A 482-nucleotide genomic window follows, 5' to 3' on the forward strand; every position below is an offset into this window, starting at 1 on the left:
AGGGCTGGTTCCGCCTCTACGCTGGGCGCCCGTGCGGTCCTAGCGCCCGCCGGGTAGGAGGGCGACCCCCCGACCGCTCCGCGTCAGTGGCCGGCACCCCCATAGACTGGGGAGGGAAATGTACCAGGGGGCACCGCCGGCTCCCACCCAGACCCGCCTCCAGGCCCGCGCCACCCCAGTCCACCCGGAGCTGGACGGCCCACTGCGGGCTGGGGTGGAGCGGGTGGGATGGGCTCTGGGTTTGGGGTCCGGGGGAGGTCTGAGCCCGAGCTGGCCTCGGGGTCCGCTGACTTCCCGACCTAGAGAGACGCCATCGGGAGAGGACGCAACAACACTAATTAATTGGTTACTAACGGTAATAATGGGGGTAATCAACATAATAGTACCAGCTGGCCTTTAACGAGCGTTGCCTGCCAAAAGCCCCACGTGGTGGAGCAAATTTTACTCCCATTTTACAGGCGAGGAACGGAGTTGCCCGAGGC

Source organism: Colobus angolensis, unplaced genomic scaffold (assembly GCF_000951035.1).
Source record: "Colobus angolensis palliatus isolate OR3802 unplaced genomic scaffold, Cang.pa_1.0 Scaffold22, whole genome shotgun sequence".
NCBI lineage: Eukaryota > Metazoa > Chordata > Mammalia > Primates > Cercopithecidae > Colobus > Colobus angolensis.